The sequence below is a fragment of the Malus domestica genome, chromosome 09 (assembly GCF_042453785.1).
Source record: "Malus domestica chromosome 09, GDT2T_hap1".
Classification (NCBI taxonomy): Eukaryota; Viridiplantae; Streptophyta; class Magnoliopsida; order Rosales; family Rosaceae; genus Malus; species Malus domestica.
Genome location: NC_091669.1, coordinates 26,122,619 through 26,147,922, shown reverse-complemented (window position 1 = coordinate 26,147,922; position 25,304 = coordinate 26,122,619). Strand labels below are relative to the sequence as shown.

At 38.9% G+C, this 25,304-nt stretch overlaps 1 pseudogene; it reads left to right on the top strand.

Moving 5' to 3' along the window:
• Positions 1 to 18,563: 18,563 nt before the first annotated feature.
• On the top strand, positions 18,564 to 23,347 carry LOC139187870 (uncharacterized; annotated as a pseudogene).
• Positions 23,348 to 25,304: the final 1,957 nt, after the last annotated feature.

The window sequence follows — 25,304 nt, the reverse complement described above, 5'->3', positions numbered from 1 at the left end:
TATGGAGACACTATATTTATGGTGAGAAATGCAAGATTTTTACGGATCACAAGAGTCTCCAATATATTATTTAGAAAGATCTTAATCCTTGGCAACAAAGATGGATAAAGTTGCTTAGTGATTATGATTGCATGACCAGGGTGATTGTGTGATGTGAAAATTAAGTTGACACAGAAATTAAACCCTATTGATGACAATTGTAGTAATGATGCAAGTAGGGATCGTTCTAGATCGGGGATTAACTAGGGATGCTAATCAACACAAATAAGACTCAAAAACACTAAACTAGACTCTATAAACTCAAAACTAACTTAAAACACTCAAAACAGCAAATAACAATAAAAAAGACTCAATTCTAGACCTCACAAGTGATTTGGACGAAAATAGAACTTAAAAGACTCAAAAGACCAAAAGAAAACATGTTTTGATTCTAAAAACAAGACTTAAAAGCAAGGGGTTTGGTTTTGACGAAATTGAACTTTAAAACATAAACTTTAAAAACAAACTTAACAAAAACGATTTTGGATGAAAAAGAATGGTGAAAGGCTAGTTAGAGGGTTCCTTCTCCACACATGAAACATATGCATACAACTCGATCTCCAGTTACTCTTTCAACAAACCATGAATGACAATGCCCCAAATTAACTAGATTGCACCAATTAATTCTCAGATTTCCCTAGATTCATTGAATTGAATGGAATATGCATCACAACCAAATTATTCTTATCAAGGACCCTAACTATGGAATACGCATGATAGAGACACATATCAAAGATCATTAAGTTCAATGGAAATCATAAGCATTGACGAGGCATTCATAACTATGGAATACACATGTTACTCTTGCCAAGGATTTACTTATCACAATCGTGACTAGCGACTTTTACTACTTATGAATATAAGTTAATAACGATTAGGTGAAATTCCCTTATACTCTAGCATCAAATTCATGCATGCAAACTAAGTATGCATCCTTAATTAACACACAAGAACAAGTTATCAATCAAATAGATAAGTAAACCACATTCACGATTTAAGAAATCATAACTGGAGGAAATCAAGTCATATAAAACATATGATCATGGCTTTGAATTCCCCTCTAACTATAAAGAAATTAGTTCCTCATGTTCGCAAATAAACAAAGATAAATAACTCTAAACATTGACATAAAGATAGAAAACACCTAGAAACGCTCCAACAATCCAAGCTCCTTGAATGGCATGCACGGCTCCAAGAGTCTCCTTCCTTCTCCTTTGCAAACTCACGGCACAAGAGGGATGTTTGGGTGAATGGTGTAGAGAAAATATGGTAGAGGGTGGTGAGAATGAAAGGGTGCGGCACTACATATATATAGGCTGAAAATCACAGCCCCTAGGTAGCAAAGGAAAAGGATTTAAAGGCCTAATTTGCATAGGAAAATAAAACACAATCCTTGAAGGAAAACAAATCAGAAATCCAAAGGGAATGGGAAGATAAGGTGCGGCATTAAACTAGGAAAGGATAAGGGCTTCTAGAAACCAAAATCCCAAGGGAATTGGGTAAAAACTCACGGCACACATTGGAGGGAAAGTGGCTGAATTGCAATGCAAGGCAAAGGTCTTCTAGAAAGGTTCTAGGCGCCACTTTTGTAGGAAATGATTAGGTCTTCTAGAAATCTGATTTTAAGCATCCTAATATAGTTAGGAATCCTCCCTTGCAGCTGAAATATAGGTGGATTAGGATTAGGATAAGATAGGATAGGATAAGGTTTCTTCACTTGAGCTGATTCTTTGGCTTTAACTTCCCTTCTTCAAGTAGGAAACCTTGTTTGAGTAGGAAACTTCAATCTTCTAGAAATCCAACTTCAACTAGGAATCATTCTTCAACTAGGAATCCTTCTTCAACTAGGAATCCTTCTTCAATTAAGCACTTTCCTACTTCAATTAGGAAACTTTGCATCTTCAATTCTTCAACTTTGAAACACACTCCTAGCTTCTTCAATCCTTCAAATTCGTCCATTCCTTGTGCTCCACATGCATGAGCTCCATTCTAGCTCAATTTTGCTCCAAAATGCTCCAAATTGCATCTTTTTGCTTACTTTGTCCTTAAAACCTGAAAACACATGAAAATAGCTTAAAAGACTAACTTAACTAAGAAAACACAACATAAATGCATAAGAACTAACTAACTAAGGCGCATAAATATGCTCCTATCATTGTGCAAAGGTTGTTGCTAATGCACTTAGTACGAAAACTCCAGTGAGAATTAATGCTTGATATGCTTGCCATGTTTCCCTTCTTACGGATTTGAGATCTACTGGAGTGAAGCTTAAAGTGAAAGAATGAGAAAAAGCTCTAGTGACTAATTTATAGGTCAGGCCAATTTTAGTGGATTGTATACTCGATACCCAGAAGATTGATGAAGAAATTCAAGAATTAATCGTGGCAAGAAACGACGAGGGAAAAGAAAAACCTCAAAGTTAGAGGATCAGATTACATGCTTATGGAAAAGAATAGGATGTATGTGCTTAATGATGTGGAATTAAGAAAGCAAGTTTAGATGAAGCACATAATTCAGCTTATGCGATGCATCCTAGAGGTACTAAAATGTATCATACCATTCGACCATTTTATTATTGGCCGGGTATGAAAAGAGAAATTGCTGATTATGTTAGTAAGTGTACCAATTGTCAACAAGTTAAACCTAAAAGGAAGAAATTTGGAATTGAGAAAATATTACAATGAATTTCGTGTACAAGCGTCCTCGTACACAAAATGGTTACGATGGAAAATTTAGGTGATAATTGATTGGCTTACTAAGTCAGCGCATTATTCTTCAATAAGGGAGCAGTAACCTTTCCAGAAGTGCAACAGTTATTTATCTGTTTTATGGAAACGAGATTTGGGCTTATGGATCTGTTGAACTTCTTAAGCATGTTGATCACATCAGATTCCCGAAAGTAACATCATAAGGCCCAGGAAAGCTGTGTCATGTGTTTCGAAATTTTTGGACTTGTGGACGGATGGTATTTTAGGGAGCAAAGGTTCAATCACGAACGGTTTGAAAACGTAAGGCCCTGAGTTAGTGGAGGAGACTACTCAGAATATTCAAGTAGTTAAATCTAACCTGAAAGCGGCCCTAGATTGACAAAAAAACCTAGCTGACAGGCATGGTATTGATCGAGTATACAAGGTTATTGATTGGATATTTTTGAAGCTTTCACCAAGGAATGAGATAGTAAGAGTTGGAAAGAAAGGCAGGCTAAGTCCTAGGTACAACATGCCATCTTTGATCACTAAAAAATTCGATGAAATGCTTACAAGTTTGAGTTGCCTTCAGATTTGGCTAAGGTGTATAATGTATTTCATGTTTTGATGCTTCGTTACTATGTAGCAGATTCGTCGCATGTGATTCTGATTCAGCTTTTGGAGATTAACCCGGACTTAACTTATGATGAGGAACCAGTGACTATTTTGGATTGGAAAGGGAAAGTCCTGAGAAATAAGACAGTGTACTTGGTAAAAGTTTTGTGGAAAAACCATTCAATGGAAAAAGCTACGTGGGAGTCAGAGGATCGAATGAAAGAGGTGTATCCAAAGTTGTTTTATGATTATTAATGGATTGTTATGATTATATAAATTTCAGGGATGAAATTTTTATAAGATGGGTAGATTATGACAGCCCGTCCTGAGAAACAATTATCGTTGATGTGAAAAGACTGAAGTGCCCTAAGGCGTTGAGATGTGTTGTGTGTGACATGCTATTAGAAGTGGACTAATATCTTAAATTCCTAAGTTTTTTGGACCAATTGGAACTAAAGGAAATGGGTGGTGATTGGTTGGTGACTTTTGGACCACAAACACACTACACTTCATTTTCTCTCTCACCCTCCCGTACACACACTCTCTCTCTCAGACTCACTCTCTCTCTCTTTTCTTCTATCTTGTACATACTACACCCAAAACCCATTGAAACGTGATAGATCGAGGGTGTGAAGCACACCATTATGTTCGTGAAGACCATACGAGTTCAAAGGTACCATTTTCAGGTAAGGAAACCCTCAAAAACTCATGAAATCTGAACCACGTTTTGAGGTACTGTTCATGCAAATGTTAAATCTTGTGTTTTTGGAAATTTCAAGCTCACAGGGAGCTTAAGAAGATCATTACGAGGCTCGGAGTACTTTGTTGGAGGTTTTTGGACGTCGGAAAGCGTAGAACGGAGGAGTTGCAGAGGTGGCCAGACTTCCAAGAGTTCTCCAACGAGATCCAGCTATCTTTAGGACTCAAATTTGGTATAAACTTGATCCTCATGTTATAAGCTTTGAATTGATTCAAGTTTCGTGCATTTTGGTTGAGAAATGGCCGAGTTATAAGATTTAGAAAAATTCCCAATTTTTCGGCCGACGACGGTCGCCGGAGTCTGAGGTTGAAGACGACGGAATATTTCATCAATTCTGACGGAATAATCTGACGCTGCCAATTAAGTTTAATAGAATCTGTTAGGATTTAACGGAATATTCCCTAACTACCGTTACTGTTTCCATTAGGGCTCCCTGCGCGTGGCCGCGCATCTTGCCGTGCACTCGCCAACGCGTGGCGGCGCGTGAGTGGATGACAAATTATTTTAAAAATATGGAGACAATCCTAAGATTGTGTAGGTCACTGTGGTATATTCATATACCCAATTTGAGCTATGTATGAGAAGTTATTATATAGTTTGGTATATGTGCATTAAAGTGACGTTTATATAGTTGTTTCGCTTATAGGAGAGGCCTATTCTCAGGACGAGCGTAATCAATCAAAGCCCGGGGGATACGACCCATCGGCATATCTATGAGGGGGCAATTATTTTCAATATATATATATACTTGACGTTTTTCCCAGAAAACGTATTTAAAGGAAATGCGATTTAAATGCCATGCCATAAATTCCATGCATATGAATTTATATTTCGTACATGAATTGGTATGTGAAGCTTTATATATTTAAATGTAGTGCTGTGGACGCTCAGGTAAACTCAGGTAAGTTGTGTTTGGTTATGTGAATCATCGATGATGTGATATGTGATTGAATAATGTTGAGGTCATAAAATTGCACCTAGGGTGATTGTGATTTAGCCAGAGATATGAAGTACATGCCTGTTTATTATGTCACCCCTACACTATATGCTCATATTGGATCCAATTTAAGTGCACAGTCTTGTCGTACAAACCTTATTTATGGTTTCGACTCGTAGGTGACTAGCGATTTATCGCCCGGCTATTATAAGAGAGTAGAATTGAGCATAATTATATTACACCCAATCTTGTCGTACAGACCCTTTTTATTAGTGGTTCCGACTTATGTGCAGTATATTGCCGTATAGGTCATTGTAGTGACTCCGGCTAGATTGACTTTTGAGCTATGAATTCAGCCGTACAGACTACCACAGGGGTTCCGGCTAATATGTTATATTTCTATGAATTTTTTTTTTACCTGAATTGCTTACCTTGTTATATCTTGGCATGGTATACATAGGATTATGAATATGTAAAGCATGATTTGAAATGATATATTTATATACATAATTATGTATTCTATTTTCTGGGAAAATAACCATATACTTGTTTTACGGTGAAGGGTTAGTATATTCAAAAGAAAATAATGTTTTCATGTAAATTTGTTTTACTGACCCACTCAACTTTGTTTTTCACCCCTCCAAGTCTTAGATAGCAGAGTTTGGTGGCCACGAGGACTCCAACGGTGTTCTAACAGAATCCGAAAAAGTAGGATTCACCTTCGGGTGTTGTATTTTAGTGATTGTTCTACTTGACTGCAACTAGACTCTCTTCTTGCTCTGAAAGTGTATTTATACACTTAAACTCTCACAAGCATTCTTTCTTAATTGGGATTGTTAGTTGCTTGGTTTTAAGTTGTTAGTATTCCCTTACTCTTATCGCTTCCGCTTTGTGCACATGGCTACGTCACTCTCACGTGACGGCCAACACGTCTCGACTTCGGTCGAGGTGTACTCTATCATGTTTGATTTTATTATTTTAAAATGTTATATTGATTAAAAATAAAAAAAATAAACACATGTTTTAAATTTTTTTTTTCTCTCATAGCCCTGTCGGATATAACCGAGATGAACAAAGGAAAATTTTGGATGGCCGCCAGAATAATCTCTAATTGTTTTTTTTGGCGATTTTTTACACATACTATCTCGGAGTATATACAAACATATTTGATGGTTGGATCGTTGAAACTAGTTTCGTAGAATGCATATCCTATCAAATTGATAGATTTAACAAACACTTAAGAGTTAATGTTATACTTCCATTAAGTATAAAATAAGATTTATCCACTAGTGTACATATTTTAAATTGAAGATCGAATTTATTCATTGAATTCTTATAGGGTCAAGGAGTGTAGCTGTAAAAAATCATCAAAATTAGAGCTAAAATAACCGTTAAATTGTGATTTTTCGTTTATAACCATCGAAAACTTTTGTTCCATTACCTAATCTCTGAATATTTGTTTTTTGTGATTTTTTACATATGCGATCTTAGAGTGTGTACAAACAAGTTTGAAGGTTAGATCGTTGAAAAACACTTCGTAGAATGCGCATCGCATCAAAATGGTAGATTAAACAAACACTTAGTTAATGTTATACTTCCCCATCAAGTATAAAATAAGACACTAGTGTAAATAGTTTAATTGAAGATCGAATTCATTCAATGTATTCTTATGGGGTCAAGGAGTGTAGCTGTAAAAAATCATCAAAATTGGAGCTAAAATAACCGTTAAATTGTGATTTTTCGTTTATAACCATAAAAAACTTTTGTTCCATTACGCAATCTCTGAATGTTTGTTTTTTAAGATTTTTTACGTATGCAATCTCGGAGTGTGTACAAATAAGTTTGACAGTTGGATCATTGAAAAACGTTTCGTAGAATGCATATTGCGTAAAATAGTAGATTAAACAAACACTTAAAGTTAATATTATACTTCCATTAAGTATAAAATAAAATTTTGTGGTATCTACGAGTGTAAATGTTTTAAATTGAAGAACGAATTCGTTCATTGCATTCTTATAGGGTCGAGGAGTGTAGCTGTAAAAAAATCATTAAAACCGGAGTTAAAATAACCAGTAAATTGTGATTTTTCGTTTATAACCGTAAAAAACTTTTGTTCCGTTACCTAATCTTTGAATGTTTTTTTGTTTTTGGTGATTTTTTACATATGCGATCTTGTAGTATCTTCAAACAAGTTTGACGGTTAGATCATGGAAACTGGTTTCGTAGAATACATATCTCCGTTAAATTTGCCTAAATTTTGAAGTGGGAAAAGTAATTTGTGCTAAATTTTTATCTATGTTTTTCAAGTATTGATTAGACAATATTTAGTTTGTGTGATGACATTTTCATTGTACAATTATTATTTTTTTTTCTTTATCACATATTTTACATGGGTTTTTATCTATTAAGCCAAATAATTATTTATTTAATTTTTAAAATGTATTCTATTTGAATACATATTATTTATTTATTTATTAAACCAAACAATTATTATTTTATTTTTTAAAATCGTAACAAAATTTTGAGGGGGGAATTTAAAATTTTGGGAGGAAATTTTGGGGGGATTTTTGTCACAGCCCGTCCCGGAGGTACTTTTGACGGGAATGTGAAATGACAGAAATACCCTTGTCATTTCTAAGGTGCGTAACGTTATGTTGATTTTAGCTTTGATTAATTGGGAGAATTGCATATTAGTAAGTTGGATTATATTAAAAAATTAACTTGGTTGTTTTGATTAGGATGAAAAATGGATGGTGTGGATTTGTTTAGACCACACACAAGACCCTCCCTGTTTCTCCTTCCCCGTGCCTTCCCTGTCTTCCTCTCCCTCACGAACTCACACCCTCTCACACCCATATTGTACGGCATTCACCCAAAACCCTTCAAAACTCGACGGATCGAGGCAAATAAGGTATGTATCTTCATCGTTTTGACGTCCTGAGTTCATTGGTACTAGTTTTAGGAAGTGAAACCTTCGATTTCACGTAGATCCCGAACCTCCATTTTTGAGGTACTGTTCATGCGAACGTAAAATGTTGTGTTTCAGGAGATTTCAAGCTTGTGGTGAGCTTTAGGAGGTCCTAAGGAAGCTCGGGGACGTTCGTTGGAGAATTTTGGACGCCGGGATCGTAGGTTTCAAGTTTGGCCGAATCTTTGGTTTTTGCTAGGTGAGATTTCGTAGTTTTTAGGCCCTAAAACTAGTCCAACGTGATAGTACACTCTTAGGGCTTCAATTTGGTATAAAATACGAAGAAAATGGGTGAAAAACGAAGGAGAACAGTGGGTTTGAAAATCGGCCGGAGGTTGGCCGGAGTCCGGCCGTCGGAAAACCAGTCCGGCGAGGCCCTGCGAAGAAGACGACACGTGCGCTGCACGTGCTGCGCGTGGCCAGCGCGTGAGGCCGTGCCACGTGTGGCGCGTGGGGGCGCGTGGGGCTTCCAAAAATTTTTCTAAAAATATCCCGACGCTCGTGACGTCGAGTAGGTCGATATGGTATATTCATATACCAAAATTGAGCATCGTATGAGAAGTTATTTCGAATTATTGGTGATATGCTTAAAATTAATGTTTTTATAGTTGTTTCGCATATAGGTGAGACGTATCCCGAGGACGACCGCATCCAGGGACGCCACGGGGGTTACGACCCGTCGACTTATCAGTGAGTGGGCAGTTTTGTTTTCGTATTACCTATATACTACTGTTTTTCCCAGAAAAATGTTTTATATGAAAATATGTTTTGAACATGCCATGCCTAGAACTATTTGAAAATCATGAATTGGTTTATGAATTATATGATTGATATATGATGCATACATATTGCATGGTGCTGTGGAGGCAAAGGTAAGTCAGGTGAGTTCATTTATGCATTGAATTGGTTGATATCGATATAATTTGAGCTCGGAATCTGCACCCTAGGTGTTAGTGCTTATATTATTCACCACACCGCACGCTCGCCTTGGATCCAAGTAGGTGGATGTCGTACAGACCATGTGAGGGTTCCGACATGCTAGTCGTACAGATCACTAGGCGTGATTCCGACTAGTGGGTGACCTTAGTTATGCGCGCTGATGATATGATGAGAGAAGCACTAGAGCGTATTTTTACACCTTTCATCGTATAGACTACCTTACGTAGTTCCGAGTGATGTGCAGAGTAGGGCCGTATAGGTCACTGTGGTGACTCCGGCTTAGTGAGATATTGAGCTATTGAATTAATCGTATAGGACCAACTGCAGGGTCTCCGATTGATTCCTTATTTCACCTGATTTATATTTTGATTTATGTCATGGCATGTTTTCTTGAAAATGTTAAAGATTTGAGATTTAAGTTTTGAGATTTTATATGGTTATATATTTCTGGGAAAGTATACAGGTTTTTACGGCAAGGGGATATAATTGTTTTAATGAACTGTTTTGGAAAACTAATTTGTTTTACTGACCCACTCATTTTGTTTTGCGCCCCTCCAGGTTCTAGTTTAGCGGTGGTTGGCTCACGAGGTCCTTTCCGGCTTTCTGACAGACCTTGGACATGTAGGACTCACCTGAGGGTGATGTATCTTATTTTAGTCCTACTTGACTGCAGATAACCTATGCTATGAACTTATGTGGTCACTTGTTAACTCGTCCGGTTATGTTCATAGGTGGTTATGTTTGAATTTGGTTTGAAATTCTGCTGATTTATGTTGCTTTTCCGCTTCCGTGTCGTGCTTATGGTTACGTCACGCCCACGTGACGGCCAGCACACCTGGATCCTCCGGATCGGGGTGTGTCAGTTTGGTATCAGAGTTTAGGTTGCAGTCCTGTAAATTTGTTAATGCCTTAACGATCTTTTGATGTTTTCTGTCAGAATCATGCCGCCTCGTAGGGAGCGTAGGGAGTCCCGCCGTACTTCTGAACCTAATTTCCCGAATATTACTCAGCTAGGGGAAGCGATGGCCCAGGCTTTACAGAATGTGATTCGTCCTCCCTGATGCGAAATATATAAGCACACAAATTAAACCCTCTTTTTGACAATTGTAGTATAGATGTAAGTAGGGTATCGTTCTAGGCCGGGGATTAGGAGGGATTGCTAATCTATTAAATTAACTTAAAAATATTAAATAAGACTCAAGGACACAAAACTAGGCTAAAAACTCTAATAACTCGAAACACACTTAAAATGACTCAAAATAATGAAAACAATTAAATTAAACACTAGGAACTGAAATGGACGGAAATTAAATTAAAAGACTAACAATAAAGAAAACTAAATAAATAATATAATTTAATAATGGATGGGTGTTTGGTTTTGATGAAAAGTAAATTAAACTTAATTAAATTACAGAATTGACAAAAACATGAAATTAAGGTGAAAGGATAAATGACGGACTAGCTAGAGGGTTCTTCTCCACACATGACACATATGCAACCTAAATTGATTTTCAGTTGTTCTTTCAATAAATTGTGAATCTCAATACTCCAGATTAACCGTGAACAGCACTTTTTTAATCTTCAAGTTTTCCTTAAGTTATTGAATTGGACGGAAAAACGCATACAACAATTCAAAACATTCTTCAAAAGTCCCCTACGTGAAAAGCACAATAGCGATACAATCAAAGATCATTAAACTTTGTGAAAACTATAAGCATCGACGAGGCATTCGTAACTATGAAAAGCATGATACTCTTGCCAAGAATTTACTTAACGTGATTGTGACTAGCAACCTTTACTACTTGTGAAAATAAGTTCATAACGATTAGGTGAAATTCACTTATATTCTAGCATCAAATTCATGCATGTAAATTAAGCGTGCACTCTCAACCAACATACACAAATCAGTTTTTATACGAACGGATAAGTAAATTGAAATCACAACTTATGAAATCACAACCGAAGGTAATCAATTCATATTACAAATATATTCATGGTTTCGAATTAACCTCTAGCCAAAATAAAATTAATTACACATTATTAAAATAAAAATAAAATAGGAGTTTGGAAAGATTAAACCGAAAGAAAGGATCTGCTGCTTGGACTCTGAACTGCATGGACTCTGAACTGCATTTTCATGCTGACCTCCTGTCCTCCTCGCCACTGACTTCCCTTCCTCAAGTTGCCCAATGGCAGCACTCTCCTCTCGGTCCTCTTCCTGCGTCTCTGCGAGCTGCCCTCCTTCTTTCTGTTTTCCTGTGCTGTCTGACCTCGCTGCCAAAGGGCAGCTTCCCCCTTCCCTTCTCTCCGCAGCTTCACGCTGCCCAAAGGGCAGCCCTCTCCCTCCACCAATTCCCCCGTCTCACTTCTATATCCTCCTCCCCTCACTTTGCTTTTCGTGTTTCTTATTCCTCCAGTCTGCCAGTGCCTCTCTGCCCTCACTTTCTGCACGCTGTTTTCTGACCCGCCAGCTGCAAAGGCAGCTCCCTGACTTCCTTCTGCTTTCCGTCTCTCCCTGACCTCACTGCCAAAGGACAGCGTTATTCCCCCCGTGTCTCTATCTCACGCTGCTTTAAAGCAGCCTCTCCCTGCCTTTTATTTTATTCTTTCCCTCTCTGGCAGCCTTGCTGCCCTCAATTCTGTCGGTCTTCACAGCTTTCCACCTGCAAGGGCCCGCATCAATCCCTTCTATCTCTCCTCTTGTTCCAAAATTATTCCCCCAGCTGTCTCCCTATTTTTCTTTTCTGACCTTTTACTTTTCTTCCGCTGGCAGCCTACCTTCTTGGATTCTCCTTTCACAATATAATACAAAATTGATTTGTATCATAAACTCTAAATTAGTAGCAGTTTGGGAATTAAGAACAAATTCAAGTAACAAATCCAAAACCAATATTCTATGAAACAATCAATTCAATGCATATAAAATAAACCAAAATAAAACCCAATCCAAAAATAAAATCAATATTCTTTCTGTTTATTATTTAAAACTCATTTATGCTATTTTTATTTTCTTTGCATAACAAATCCTATAAACACAAAAATAACATAAATAGCTCAAAAATATAAGGAACTAACTAAGAAAAGACGAGTGAATTCGAAGTAAAAATATATATAAATATGATCCGATCAAATACCCCCACACTTAACTTTTGCTAGTCCTCGAGCAAAACAAAGAAAACATGAAAAAGTAATAACAAGAAAAACATTAGCTTCCCTCTATGTGACCCTCATAGAATTTCATTCAAGAAAACAAATCATCAAGAACCATAGCTAGCACCAAACAAACTAATCCAAGTTCATTTTCCTTATTCAAATATTAGCAGTAATCTTTAAATCATCCTTGAAGTGTAGTGTGTGAGATAGCCATGCTAATGCAATTTCAAGTTTTTATTTTTAAAATCATCATATGCAAACTAGCGACCTTCTCACTGGATATGCACTCAATCACACATATGTTTAGTTTTAATGTGTTTCGCTCAAAGAATCAAATGTGAAATTTCTACCATAAGCTTGCATAAAGATCACTTCTCCATAGTCATAATTGCAAAACTTAAATCAAGAGGACTTTTATTGGATGTAATGAGGCTTAGGGATAGGGTTATTGAAACGAAAGAATAGGAAAACACAAGTTCCAAGCTACATTGCAAGCAATTCTTTTCTTTAGATTTATAAGAACTCAAGCTCTCCAGCAATTCTTCTAACACCTCTAACCATACCCTTAACTGAAACTTGAAAAACTTTTTATTTTCTTAGTATACAATCTTTCTTTTTCTTTTTTTTTTTTTTTCTTTTTTTTTCTCTTTTTTTTTTTTAAATACAAACATGAAATACCCCCACACTTATTCTTTTGCCAAACACCTTCCAAGTACTTCACAAACATTTCCCATAAGACAATCTCACATTGCTCACTAGCTTGCTTGGAAAGGGTAAGGAAAAAAATGTTTTAGGTATAAGGGTATGCATATCTGGTGATAAGAAATAAAAGGCTCAACAAACACGGCTCAAATTGGTAATCTAATGATATCATTTTTCTTTGGGAAACATGGTTATTTGGGCCATGGTGGTAAACCTAATACCTCTATCATTTCCAAGTTCATGCAATCAATGACAAACATTTCGAAAGATCGTTACGCAAGTTCTAGAGATGTATCTCACATAAGTTCATCACACATGAAAAGAATAGGAGTGTATGAAAAATGCACACACTTTCAATAGGCTCAAAAACTCACATAGGATGTATATGGTCACTAAATTCACATATGAAGCTTTAAGTCATGCTTTAGTTTCACATCAACAAGGCTATGTGCATTTGGTTTTTCAAAGATGATCAAACATGTACAAAACTAACAAGAGAATTAGGAATTTCACAAAACACATGTTAACTAAGTTCTTGATGATCATGGTTCAAATTTGATCCAATTATATCATTGGGTAGGGAAACTAACAAAAAATCTAATTCAAAACAATAAGGGAAACAAGACAATATTTTTTTTTTTTTTTTTTTTATTATTATTATTTTTTTAAAAGAAAACAAAACTAATTAAGAACACAAAAAAAAACAAAACTAATTAAGAACACAAAAAACAACAACACAGAGACAAATGAAATTCTGGAGATTTCTACCCCCACACTTAAACTTGACATTGTCCCCAATGTCAGAAAACACTATAATGCAAAATAAAAAAAATAAAATAAAATAAATAAATAATAAGAAACAAAATAACGCAATTGGACTGAAAACTTCCCTAATTTGCAGTAAAATCAAGCGATGACCCCCAAGCTAAAATTCTGCAATCAACTTCAAGGGTGGAAATAACCAAAAGTTCCTGCAAAGAAAAAAAATAATTAAGTTAAGTAACGCAAGAAAATAAAATAATAAAAAATAAATAAATAATAATAAAAAAAAAAAAAAAAAAAATGCAAACGAAAAAATTGAAAATCACGAGAAAAGACAATGAAAAGAACTAATAAGTAATCATTGGTCGTGCTTGTTGACTTTCCACAGCTTTCCTCTTGAACAGGGTGACACTTAGCTTTTTACTTGAAAGTTATGATTTGATGATATTGTACGGCGAAGCTTTGCTCTTTGGTTAAGTTGCAGTTCCTTATTTGTTCTCCAAGCAGATGTGGCAGCCTCTCTAGTTCTTCAGTTCGGACTCCTTCCGCTGGGATGATTGTGCAAGCTGCATTCTTCTCTGCTTGTTTCTTCTGCACAACGGGCAGGCACGAGGGAAAGGTGTTGGTCCTTATTTCTTTCTTCAATCTTTCCAAGTGCCCACCTCTTGCTTTCTTTCTCCTTGTCCCCAGCTGAATTGTCTCCACATGCTTCGAGGTATCATTTTCACTTCCCTTACTGTCCCCCAGGCAGATGTGGTAGACGAAGAGAAAGCATAAAATGATGAAGATGAGTACTCGAGAGCAAGGCTAGGTAAGCAATCAGGAAGGGGTTCCAGGCAGTTGGCTCCAGATCGGAAGATTGATACCAAATGCTGGCTGATTGCTCTCTTTCTCCTTGTCGGAAAACAAAGACAAGGAGAAGGACATGGAGAAAGCATGATATGAGATACTCTTGCTTTCAACCTTTATGATATGAAATACTTTTGCTTTGAATGGGTTGTTCGCAGGAGTATCCCAAGGAATGAGGAACACAGAGTGACTCGAGAGGATTCTTTGGGAATGCATTTTCGGAGATGAAGAAGTGTTGAGAGGGTGTGCTGAGAGAGTGTGCTTTTGTTGTGGAAGGCGAAGGTAGAAACTTATAGGACTTGTCTTCACAACCGGAACTGTTCTCTCACTTAGTGTCGGCAGCCGGTGGATGGGTGAAGAATACAAATTACGCGCTTTCTGACAAAGCTGCCCGTAATTTCCGCAAAGCTGCCAGTTGCATGTGACAAGTGCTGACTAGGCTGAGAGAGACAGATGGTTGGAATCGGCACTTCGACAGACTGCCCGTGATTTTCGCAGAGCTGAGTTTGCGTGTGACGGGTGACAACACGTCTGGACGAATTGATCTTGCGAAATCCGGGGTTCGGCTCGTGGTTTCTGAGCAAGCCCAACTTTTAAGAAATGAACGCCTCTTTTGAGAAAAGAATCCGGCTTTTGAGAACGGAAACTCCTCTTTTGAGAAAAGAATCCGGCTTTTGAGAAAGGAGCCCCGACTCTTCGATTTGCGAGAGGACGCTTCTCTGAGGAGCGCCTCTTTGATTTCTTCTTTTTATAGAGGCGTTAATTTTGTTCCACAACACACTTGAGTACCCTCCTGTAAACACTCCCTTCTTGCACTTGTTTAATCTTGATCATTCCGACTCTCTTCTTTCTTTACCACCTCTGAAAAATGTCTGGCCCTTCTGATCGTCGTTTTGACTTGAACATTGGTGAAGAGGCAGCTCCGCCTTCACCAGACAACATATGGCGGCCATCCTTCATATCCCCTACCGGTCCCCTTACCGTGGGGGATTCGGTGATAAAAAATGATATGACAGCTGCGGTGGTGGCCCGAAACCTTGTCACTCCCAGAGATAACAGACTGCTCGCAAGGCGGTCTGATGAATTGGCGGTCAAGGAGTCTCTGGCTCTCAGTGTGCAGTGTGCGGGTTCCGTATCCAACATGGCCCAACGCCTATATGCCCGAACCCGTCACGTTGAATCCTTGGTGGCTGAAATACAAAGTCTCAAGCAAGAGATTAAAGGGCTCAAGCATGAGAATAAGGAATTGCACAAGCTCGCACACAGCTATGCCACCAGCATGAAGAGGAAGATTGACCAGATGCAGGACACCGATGGTCAAATTTTACTTGATCATCGGAGGTTTGTGGGTTTGTTCCAACAACATCTGCCTTCGTCTTCTGGAGCGGCACCGCGTAGTGAAGCTCCAACTGATCAACCTCTGCTGCCTCCTCCTTCTGTTGCCCCGCCGACTGCTGAAGCCCCGCCTACTACTGAAGCACCACCCGACCAATGAATACTATTAGTTTACATCATTGTAAAATATTTGTACTTTTTTTTTTTTTTTTTTTTTAAATTTTTTTTTTTTTTTTATGTAATTTTTTTTTATCATTAATTTTAAATTTTATCTTTTTTTTTTTTCTTTTTTTTTTTTTTTTTTTTTATATATATGTAAATTAATGTAAAGAGACTTTGGTTAACCTTCCCCCACACTTAAACTAAATAACACAAACTCACAGAAATCAAACAAATAACACAACTAACTAAACAAGACAAAATGAAAGCATTAAAGATAAGGGTGTAAAAATGCAAATCTGATTGGGTTAGCAATTCCAAAGTCTCCCTTCGTTGAATGCTTGGGTTGCCTCCCAAGAAGCGCTTGATTTAACGTCTTTAGCCGGACGCATCTTTCCTTTAAATTTCCCTCGGCTCCATTTGAACCTAAAATCAAAGAAAGAAAAATAAATCAAATATCAAAAGTAAAATACACAAACACCAATATAAACATAAACAAAAACAAAAATAAAAGGATTAGCAAAGTTACTAATCCCCGGCAACGGCGCCAAAATTTGATGCGAAATATATAAGCACACAAATTAAACCCTCTTTTTGACAATTGTAGTATAGATGTAAGTAGGGTATCGTTCTAGGCCGGGGATTAGGAGGGATTGCTAATCTATTAAATTAACTTAAAAATATTAAATAAGACTCAAGGACACAAAACTAGGCTAAAAACTCTAATAACTCGAAACACACTTAAAATGACTCAAAATAATGAAAACAATTAAATTAAACACTAGGAACTGAAATGGACGGAAATTAAATTAAAAGACTAACAATAAAGAAAACTAAATAAATAATATAATTTAATAATGGATGGGTGTTTGGTTTTGATGAAAAGTAAATTAAACTTAATTAAATTACAGAATTGACAAAAACATGAAATTAAGGTGAAAGGATAAATGACGGACTAGCTAGAGGGTTCTTCTCCACACATGACACATATGCAACCTAAATTGATTTTCAGTTGTTCTTTCAATAAATTGTGAATCTCAATACTCCAGATTAACCGTGAACAGCACTTTTTTAATCTTCAAGTTTTCCTTAAGTTATTGAATTGGACGGAAAAACGCATACAACAATTCAAAACATTCTTCAAAAGTCCCCTACGTGAAAAGCACAATAGCGATACAATCAAAGATCATTAAACTTTGTGAAAACTATAAGCATCGACGAGGCATTCGTAACTATGAAAAGCATGATACTCTTGCCAAGAATTTACTTAACGTGATTGTGACTAGCAACCTTTACTACTTGTGAAAATAAGTTCATAACGATTAGGTGAAATTCACTTATATTCTAGCATCAAATTCATGCATGTAAATTAAGCGTGCACTCTCAACCAACATACACAAATCAGTTTTTATACGAACGGATAAGTAAATTGAAATCACAACTTATGAAATCACAACCGAAGGTAATCAATTCATATTACAAATATATTCATGGTTTCGAATTAACCTCTAGCCAAAATAAAATTAATTACACATTATTAAAATAAAAATAAAATAGGAGTTTGGAAAGATTAAACCGAAAGAAAGGATCTGCTGCTTGGACTCTGAACTGCATGGACTCTGAACTGCATTTTCATGCTGACCTCCTGTCCTCCTCGCCACTGACTTCCCTTCCTCAAGCTGCCCAATGGCAGCACTCTCCTCTCGGTCCTCTTCCTGCGTCTCTGCGAGCTGCCCTCCTTCTTTCTGTTTTCCTGTGCTGTCTGACCTCGCTGCCAAAGGGCAGCTTCCCCCTTCCCTTCTCTCCGCAGCTTCACGCTGCCCAAAGGGCAGCCCTCTCCCTCCACCAATTCCCCCGTCTCACTTCTATATCCTCCTCCCCTCACTTTGCTTTTCGTGTTTCTTATTCCTCCAGTCTGCCAGTGCCTCTCTGCCCTCACTTTCTGCACGCTGTTTTCTGACCCGCCAGCTGCAAAGGCAGCTCCCTGACTTCCTTCTGCTTTCCGTCTCTCCCTGACCTCACTGCCAAAGGACAGCGTTATTCCCCCCGTGTCTCTATCTCACGCTGCTTTAAAGCAGCCTCTCCCTGCCTTTTATTTTATTCTTTCCCTCTCTGGCAGCCTTGCTGCCCTCAATTCTGTCGGTCTTCACAGCTTTCCACCTGCAAGGGCCCGCATCAATCCCTTCTATCTCTCCTCTTGTTCCAAAATTATTCCCCCAGCTGTCTCCCTATTTTTCTTTTCTGACCTTTTACTTTTCTTCCGCTGGCAGCCTACCTTCTTGGATTCTCCTTTCACAATATAATACAAAATTGATTTGTATCATAAACTCTAAATTAGTAGCAGTTTGGGAATTAAGAACAAATTCAAGTAACAAATCCAAAACCAATATTCTATGAAACAATCAATTCAATGCATATAAAATAAACCAAAATAAAACCCAATCCAAAAATAAAATCAATATTCTTTCTGTTTATTATTTAAAACTCATTTATGCTATTTTTATTTTCTTTGCATAACAAATCCTATAAACACAAAAATAACATAAATAGCTCAAAAATATAAGGAACTAACTAAGAAAAGACGAGTGAATTCGAAGTAAAAATATATATAAATATGATCCGATCACTCCCCCTCCTCCGAGGACACCTCTGGAGACCATGTACAACTTGAAGTTAGATCGGTTTATGGGTAATGAAAGTCATGAGGGGGCGGAGAAATGGCTAGATCATATTGAGAAAACCTTCCAGGTGATGCAGAGTCAGGGGAATCTCCCTGCTAATAGGTGGGTGGAGACCACCACTTGGTTTTTGGGTCGAGAACCAGCAGCATGGTGGATGAATCAGGCTAGGTACATGTCACCTGAGACGGCAGCCGACTGGAAAGTGTTCAAAGAGCATTTTATGAAGAGATTTGTCCCTCCTGAGTATATTGACCGTAAGAAGCAGGAATTCACCAGGTTGAAACAGAGAAATATGTCGGCACATGAATATTATAGAAAGTTTACTGATTTGTCTCGTTATGACACTGATACAGCTGGTAATCAGGAAGAGATGCTTCGACGTTTCAAGTTGGGATCTAAGAAGAAGTGGCGTACCTTTGCCAATGCACTTCCCTGCGCTGATTATCATGAGTATTTCGAGATCTTGGTTAGGATGGAGGACTCTGATAATCTTCCGGACAGTGAGGATGATGAGGACAAGAATGAGGGTCAGAAGAAGAATGATAAGGGTAAAGGTATTTCTATTCCTGGACCTCGACAGACACAGAGTTTTAAGAAGAGTGGAGCGAGTTCGAGTTCTTCTAGTGGGGGATATAGTTTTACTGGCCCGAGAAGAGGTGGTGGAAGATTTTATGGTGGACCCAGATTTCAGGGTCAGAGGGATGCTGGTGGATCTGGCGCTCCATGGTGCCGCCGTTGTAACTCCCGTCACCATGGTGAGTGTAGGAGGGGTACTGGTGCTTGTTTTACTTGTGGACAGATGGGACATCGGGCTTCTCAGTGCCCCCAGGGTCAGCAGAGACCGCAGCAGACTAATATGCCACCTCCAGCACCAGTTCAGCAGAGTTTTGGACCGGGTGGTTATGGCCAGCCGAGTCGTGGTGGTGCCTACCACTATCAGGGGGATGCTGCTCCGTATGCTCCCGGACCTTATCAGTATTCTCAGGAGCCTTATCCTCAGGCAGGGTATTCTCAGGATTTTGGAGGTTATTCTTCTTATTCCTCTATGCCAACTGGTGGATCGCAGTGGCATCAGGGAGGCCAGCCCCGTCAGGGGGAAATTGCTACTGGTGGTGCAGGATCATCCAGGCAGCTTAGTCAGCCAGGCCAGGGACGTAATCCTCAGGGACGAGGTAATCAGGGCAATAGAGGCCGAGGTGGACGTCAGCAAGCTTAGGGGCGAGTTAATCATATTTCCCTGCAGGAGGCTCAGAACCATCCAGACTTGATAATGGGTACGTTAAATGTTCTTGGTCATTTTGCTAAGGTTTTGATTGATTGTGGTGCTACGCACTCTGTGATTTCTCATACGTTTGCTCAAATGACCCAACCTCACCCTTCACCTCTAGGATTTGATTTAGAGTTTGCCATGCCTAGAGGAGATAAATGTTATGTGGATATTGTGTATCTTGGGTGTCCAGTGATGGTTGAGGGCGTGATTATGTCCGCTGATCTTATTCCGTTAGGTATTGTGGATTTTGATGTGATTTTAGGAGCGGATTGGTTACATTATAACCATGCCCATATTGATTGTTATGGTAAATCAGTTACTTTTTATCGTCCTGGATTACCCGAAGTTACTTTTGTGGGCGAGAGAAGCGGGGTGAGACATGGGGTTATTTCTGCCATAAGGGCGAGGAAATTGTTATCGAAGGGTTGTCAGGGATATTTGGCACATGTGATGTTAAATGATGTGGTTCCCACTAGCATAGAAGAAGTTGGTGTGGTCAGACATTATCCGGATGTGTTTCCTGATGATTTGCCGGGGTTGCCACCAGACAGGGAGGTGGAATTCGCTATTGATTTGTTTCCAGGTACGAATCCTATATCTCTAACTCCTTATAGAATGGCTCCTGCTGAGTTGAGAGAATTAAAAATCCAGTTGCAAGAATTACTTGATAAAGGTTTTATTCAGCCTAGTTCTTCACCTTGGGGTGCCCCAGTATTATTTGTGAGGAAGAAAGATGGAACTTTGCGATTGTGTATTGATTACAGGCAACTGAACCGGGTGACGGTTAAAAACCGTTATCCATTGCCCCGCATTGATGATTTGTTTGATCAGCTGAAAGGTGCGTGTGTATTTTCTAAGATTGATTTGAGATCTGGGTATTATCAATTGAAGATTAAGGAAGATGATGTACCTAAGACGGCTTTCCGAACTCGGTACGGGCATTATGAATTTTTGGTTATGCCATTTGGGTTGACTAATGCACCTGCAGCTTTTATGAGATTGATGAATGAGGTATTCCAGAAATATCTTGATAAATTTGTTATTGTTTTTATTGATGATATTCTGGATTACTCTAAATCTCAAGCGGATCATATCCGACACCTTAATTTGGTGTTAAGGAAATTAAGGGAGCATCAGTTGTATGCCAAGTTCAGTAAATGTCAGTTTTGGTTGACTGAAGTGGCATTTTTGGGGCATGTGGTATCGGCTCAAGGAATTCAAGTTGATCCTCAAAAGATTGCAGCGGTGGAGAATTGGGAGCAACCTCGAACCGTCACGGAGGTACGAAGCTTTCTTAGGTTAGCAGGTTATTACCGACGGTTCGTTCAGGATTTCTCTATGATTGCTTTACCGTTGACAAAGTTGACCAGGAAGGATGTTAAATTTGAGTGGGATGAAAATTGTAAGCGGAGTTTTTAGCAATTGAAGTATTGCCTCACCCATGCACCGGTGTTGGTACTTCCTGATGATAGCGGTAATTTTGAGATCTACAGTGATGCTTCTTTAAATGGTTTGGGATGTGTTTTGATGCAGCATAATAAGGTGATTGCCTATGCTTCTAGGCAGTTGAAAAATCATGAAAGGAACTATCATACTCACGATCTTGAATTGGCAGCAATTGTTTTTTCTTTGAAAATTTGGAGGCATTATTTGTATGGTGAGAAGTGTAAGATCTTCACTGATCATAAGAGTCTTCAGTACTTATTCACCCAGCATGATCTTAATCTTCGTCAGCGAAGGTGGATGGAATTGCTAAGTGATTATGATTGTTCTATTGAATATCATCCAGGTCGGGCTAATGTAGTAGCGGATGCACTGAGTAGGAAACCTCAAGGTAGACTTAATGCCCTTTATGCTAGTCGTGTTCCCCTTCTTGCTGAACTGAGGACAACGGGAGTAAGGTTGGAGTTGGAGAATCAAGGTGAAGCATTTCTTGCTAGCTTTCAAGTCAGGCCAGTTTTGGTGGATCGTATACTTGCAGCTCAGATGGTGAATGAGGAAATTCAGGAGTTGGTTCAGTTAAGAAGTGAGGGGAAAAAGAAAGACCTCAGAATTCGGGAATCAGATGGTATGCTCATGCAAGAAAACAGAATGTATGTTCCGAATAATGAGGAATTGAAGAAGGAAATTCTGGATGAAGCACACTGTTCCGCTTATGCGATGCATCCCGGGGGAACGAAAATGTATCATACCATTCGACCATTTTATTATTGGCCGGGTATGAAAAGAGAAATTGCAGAATATGTGAGTAGATGCATTATTTGCCAGCAAGTGAAGGCAGAGAGAAAGAAGCCATTTGGGCGAATGCAGCCACTTCCCGTTCCCCAGTGGAAATGGGAAAATATAACCATGGATTTCGTGTATAAACTTCCTCGTACACGAAATGGATTTGATGGCATTTGGGTGATTGTGGATCGACTTACTAAGTCAGCACATTTTATTCCGGTGAGGGAGAAATACCCTCTAAATAAATTGGCTAAGTTGTTTATCTCGAAGATTGTAAAGTATCATGGAGTCCCAGTAAATATTATCTCTGATCGAGACCCGAGGTTTACTTCTAAATTTTGGGTGGCTTTTCAGGAAGCTCTGGGTACTCAATTATTGTATAGCACAGCTTATCATCCTCAAACTGATGGGCAATCAGATAGGACCATTCAGACGTTGGAGGATATGTTGAGATCTTCAGTACTGCAATTTAGTGATTCTTGGCATGATCGTCTGGACTTAATGGAGTTTGCTTATAATAATAGTTTTCACTCGAGCATTGGTATGTCCCCATTCGAGGCACTTTATGGTAGGGCGTGTCGAACGCCATTATGTTGGTCTGAGGTTGGCGAACGGATATTAGAAGGCCCTGAGATCGTAGATGAGACGACTCAAAATGTTCAGGTAATTAAGTCAAACCTGAAAGCAGCCCAGGATCGACAGAAGAGTTTAGCGGATCGGCATACTACTGATCGAGTGTATGATGTGGGTGATTTGGTATTTTTGAAATTGTCACCTTGGAGAGGTGTGGTACGATTTGGGAAAAGAGGAAAGCTAAGTCCGAGATACATTGGACCTTATGTGATCATTGAAAGAGTTAGTGAAGTTGCCTACCGGTTGGAACTGCCTCCGGAGTTATCTAAGGTCCATAATGTGTTCCATGTCTCTATGCTTCGGCATTATATTTCTGATCCTTCTCATGTGATTCCTCCTCAATCGTTAGAGATTAATCCAAATTTGACGTATGATGAGGAACCGGTCACTATATTGGATTGGAAGGATAAAGTTCTAAGGAACAAGACGGTGAGTTTGGTGAAGGTATTATGGAGAAATCATTCTGTAGAGGAAGCTACTTGGGAGACGGAAGACCGGATGAGAGAGATGTACCCAAGATTATTCTACGAGTATTGATTTATGATTAGGTTATGGGAATTTCGGGGACGAAATTCTATAAGGAGGGAAGATTGTCACAGCCCGTCCCGGAGGTACTTTTGACGGGAATGTGAAATGACAGAAATACCCTTGTCATTTCTAAGGTGCGTAACGTTATGTTGATTTTAGCTTTGATTAATTGGGAGAATTGCATATTAGTAAGTTGGATTATATTAAAAAATTAACTTGGTTGTTTTGATTAGGATGAAAAATGGATGGTGTGGATTTGTTTAGACCACACACAAGACCCTCCCTGTTTCTCCTTCCCCGTGCCTTCCCTGTCTTCCTCTCCCTCACGAACTCACACCCTCTCACACCCATATTGTACGGCATTCACCCAAAACCCTTCAAAACTCGACGGATCGAGGCAAATAAGGTATGTATCTTCATCGTTTTGACGTCCTGAGTTCATTGGTACTAGTTTTAGGAAGTGAAACCTTCGATTTCACGTAGATCCCGAACCTCCATTTTTGAGGTACTGTTCATGCGAACGTAAAATGTTGTGTTTCAGGAGATTTCAAGCTTGTGGTGAGCTTTAGGAGGTCCTAAGGAAGCTCGGGGACGTTCGTTGGAGAATTTTGGACGCCGGGATCGTAGGTTTCAAGTTTGGCCGAATCTTTGGTTTTTGCTAGGTGAGATTTCGTAGTTTTTAGGCCCTAAAACTAGTCCAACGTGATAGTACACTCTTAGGGCTTCAATTTGGTATAAAATACGAAGAAAATGGGTGAAAAACGAAGGAGAACAGTGGGTTTGAAAATCGGCCGGAGGTTGGCCGGAGTCCGGCCGTCGGAAAACCAGTCCGGCGAGGCCCTGCGAAGAAGACGACACGTGCGCTGCACGTGCTGCGCGTGGCCAGCGCGTGAGGCCGTGCCACGTGTGGCGCGTGGGGGCGCGTGGGGCTTCCAAAAATTTTTCTAAAAATATCCCGACGCTCGTGACGTCGAGTAGGTCGATATGGTATATTCATATACCAAAATTGAGCATCGTATGAGAAGTTATTTCGAATTATTGGTGATATGCTTAAAATTAATGTTTTTATAGTTGTTTCGCATATAGGTGAGACGTATCCCGAGGACGACCGCATCCAGGGACGCCACGGGGGTTACGACCCGTCGACTTATCAGTGAGTGGGCAGTTTTGTTTTCGTATTACCTATATACTACTGTTTTTCCCAGAAAAATGTTTTATATGAAAATATGTTTTGAACATGCCATGCCTAGAACTATTTGAAAATCATGAATTGGTTTATGAATTATATGATTGATATATGATGCATACATATTGCATGGTGCTGTGGAGGCAAAGGTAAGTCAGGTGAGTTCATTTATGCATTGAATTGGTTGATATCGATATAATTTGAGCTCGGAATCTGCACCCTAGGTGTTAGTGCTTATATTATTCACCACACCGCACGCTCGCCTTGGATCCAAGTAGGTGGATGTCGTACAGACCATGTGAGGGTTCCGACATGCTAGTCGTACAGATCACTAGGCGTGATTCCGACTAGTGGGTGACCTTAGTTATGCGCGCTGATGATATGATGAGAGAAGCACTAGAGCGTATTTTTACACCTTTCATCGTATAGACTACCTTACGTAGTTCCGAGTGATGTGCAGAGTAGGGCCGTATAGGTCACTGTGGTGACTCCGGCTTAGTGAGATATTGAGCTATTGAATTAATCGTATAGGACCAACTGCAGGGTCTCCGATTGATTCCTTATTTCACCTGATTTATATTTTGATTTATGTCATGGCATGTTTTCTTGAAAATGTTAAAGATTTGAGATTTAAGTTTTGAGATTTTATATGGTTATATATTTCTGGGAAAGTATACAGGTTTTTACGGCAAGGGGATATAATTGTTTTAATGAACTGTTTTGGAAAACTAATTTGTTTTACTGACCCACTCATTTTGTTTTGCGCCCCTCCAGGTTCTAGTTTAGCGGTGGTTGGCTCACGAGGTCCTTTCCGGCTTTCTGACAGACCTTGGACATGTAGGACTCACCTGAGGGTGATGTATCTTATTTTAGTC